Source organism: Dendronephthya gigantea, unplaced genomic scaffold (genome assembly GCF_004324835.1).
Source record: "Dendronephthya gigantea isolate DGI-Jeju-01 unplaced genomic scaffold, DenGig_1.0 000015F, whole genome shotgun sequence".
In the NCBI taxonomy this organism is placed as follows: Eukaryota; Metazoa; Cnidaria; class Anthozoa; order Malacalcyonacea; family Nephtheidae; genus Dendronephthya; species Dendronephthya gigantea.
Window position 1 is genome coordinate 2,838,191 of NW_021163025.1, and position 3,608 is coordinate 2,841,798.

Below are 3,608 nucleotides of genomic sequence, written 5' to 3' on the forward strand. Positions count from 1 at the left end.
CTAATATAAATTTTGAAGGAACAATCAAATTACCTCTGCAAAAATCTTGTTCACTTCCAATTTTCCTCTGACAGTTAAGTCCATATCCACAGCAGCTAATGTGGCTGGTTGCACTCTTGATCAAGGAAAATCTTGAATATATAAAGAAGTTATTATTAAGACAAAATTCCATTTTCAACTATCTTAATTATTGTCTAGTTTTTCGTCAGGTATTCTATGGTTACTTCATCCCTCTATATATAACTATGGTTGCTATATTTATTCAAAGACCAGCACAGGAATTTATTACTGGTGACACATAGTGAGTATAGAAGCAAAGTTCACTTTATAATCTTAACAAAATTGTGACTGCCTGACGATTTTCATGAAAAAGATCCTAGTTGCAGCAAATTCCCCCTTATAAAAATAACAAAATATACATCCGGGCAGTTGATATGTATACAAAGTCACTACAAGAATTTCAGCTGCAAGGCTAATATAAATTTTGAAGGAACAATCAAATTACCTCTGCAAAAATCTTGTTCACTTCCAATTTTCCTCTGACAGTAAGTCCATATCCACAGCAGCTAATGTGGCTGGTTGCACTCTTGATGAAGGAAAATCTTGAATATATAAAGAAGTTATTATTAAGACAAAATTCCATTTTCAACTATCTTAATTATTGTCTAGTTTTTCGTCAGGTATTCTATGGTTACTTCATCCCTCTATATATATAACTATGGTTGCTATATTTATTCAAAGACCAGCACAGGAATTTATTACTGGTGACACATAGTGAGTATAGAAGCAAAGTTCACTTTATAATCTTAACAAAATTGTGACTGCCTGACGATTTTCATGAAAAAGATCCTAGTTGCAGCAAATTCCCCCTTATAATAAATAACAAAATATACATCCGGGCAGTTGATATGTATTACAAAGTCACTACAAGAATTTCAGCTGCAAGGCTAATATAAATTTTGAAGGAACAATCAAATTACCTCTGCAAAAATCTTGTTCACTTCCAATTTTCCTCTGACAATAAAGTCCATATCCACAGCAGCTAATGTGGCTGGTTGCACTCTTGACAAGAAAATCTTGAATATATAAAGAAGTTATTATTAAGACAAAATTCCATTTTCAACTATCTTAATTATTGTCTAGTTTTTCGTCAGGTATTCTATGGTTACTTCATCCCTCTATATAAACTATGGTTGCTATATTTTTCAAAGACCAGCACAGGAATTTATTACTGGTGACACATAGTGAGTATAGAAGCAAAGTTCACTTTATAATCTTAACAAAATTGTGACTGCCTGACGATTTTCATGAAAAAGATCCTAGTTGCAGCAAATTCCCTTATAATAAATAAAAAATATATATCCGGGCAGTTGATATGTATTACAAAATCACTACAAGAATTTCAGCTGCAAGGCTAATATAAATTTTGAAGGAACAATCGAATTACCTCTGTGCAGAAATCTTGTTCACTTCCAATGTTCATTTGAACGTAAAGTTCATATCCACAGTTAATGTTGCTCTTGTCCAAGAAAAATCTTGAATATAAAAAGACATTATTAATATAAAATTCCATTTTCAACTATCTTAATTACTGTAGTTTTTGGTCAGGTAATCTATGGTTACTTCATCCTTCTATATATAACTATGGTTATATTACTTCAAGACCACCACAGGAATTTATTACTGGTGACACATAGTGAGTACAGAAGCAAAGTTCACTTAGTAATCTTAACCAAATTGTGACCGCACTGACGATTTTCATGAAAAAGATCCTAGTTGCAGCAAATTCCCTCTTATACTATTGAAATAACAAAATACATACCCAGGCAGTTGATATGTATTACAAGGTAGTGACAAGAATTTGAGCTGCAAGGCTAATATAAATTTAGAAGAAACAATCGAATTACCTCTGTGCAGAAATCGTCTTCACTTCCAATGTTGACCAAGGAAAATCTTTAATATAATAAGACATTATTAATATAAAATTGCATTTATAACTACCTTAATTATTGTCTAGTTTTAGCAGAAGGCACACAAACAGTAAAGTAAAATACTTAACTTTGACCAGAAAGCACAACAATCTTGCTCAGAAAGGTCCGCGAACGGTCCACGTGTATAGTTTTCTTCGGCATCGCCATTTACTGATTTCTATTTCAACTGTTCTCTTGACGTTCGTCTTGATAACTAGCTGTTGAGATAAACGTTAATGACAAAATCTTCAGTTCTGCTTCAGTCTATGGGTGCGGAAATTGCTCAAGACATAAATTTTCAGTAAAAAATTATCATCATTGCAGGCAAAATTAAGCTCGAAACTTTAGATAACCTTGTACGCAGAATATTTCATATTGTATATGGTTTTTTGTTATTTCTGACCGACAATTAGCAGAAGGCACACAAACATCAAAGTAAAATACTTAACTTTGACCAGACAGCACAACAATCTTGCTCAGAAAGGTCCGCGAACGGTCCACGTGTATGGGATCGCCATTTTGAATTCGGCGGCCGGGCGAGTCTTGAACTGATTTCTATTTTCTATTTCAACTGTTCTCTTGACGTTCGTCTTGATAACTGGCTGTTGAGATAAACGTTAATGACAAAATGTTCAGTTCTGCTTCAGTCTATAGGTGCGGAAGTTGCTCATGACATAAATTTTCAGTAAAAAATCATCATTGCAGGCAGAATTAAGTTCGAAATTTAGATAACCTTGTACGCAGAATATTTCATATTGTATATGGCTTTTTGTCATTTCTGGCCAACAATTAGCCGAAGGCACACAAACATCAAAGTAAAATACTTAACTTTGACCAGACAGCACAACAATCTTGCCAGAAAGGTCTGCGAACGGTCCAGGTGGATGGTTTTCTTTGGCATCGCCATTTTGAATTTGGCCGGGCGAGTCTTCGCATTCATCTTGACAACTAGCTGTTCAGATAAACCTATATACAACGAAAAAAAAGGGTTCGGCTCAGCTACACTGTACTCCTTAAGGAAGGCCTACGGCCTTCCCGTAGATTAGTGTAAAGGCCTACAAGTGGGAACTAGCAGCGTGCGGGGACCAAAACGCTCTAGGCAAACGGTCCCCCTACTGGGGTCGGACAAAGCAACCGCAGATTACGCATATAATCGCCGGAACCCACCTTTTAGTCAACGGCGAACTCCTTCTTCTTCGAACAATCTTCAATCTTGCTGAGCTTCGATCTTGCTGTCCACCTTCGATCGCCACCATCTAAAGAAATTTTTTTTTAACGTTGAGATTAGTTTCATAGGCAATAATTACCATGTGATCTTAGCAGATCACGTGGTATGATAATGTACGACAACATGCCGATCAACTCCGAACATCATCGTGAGCGATGTTACTATAAACGAATCACTAAACGCCTAGAAAAAAGTTGTCCTTTCCTATATTTCAACCTTTTAAAAGCAGTGCATTCTAGTTTTGTTTTGAAGCACAATTTGTTTTTTGCTTCCAGTTTTTTGGTTTCGTTTTAAAAGGTGAATTGTCTCTGTGTGCCGAATTCTTTGTATTTCTGATGTCAAACAATCCTGTACTTTTTGGTATCATAAATATAAGCTCCTTTGTTTTGGAGACATACAACAGTTTTTTT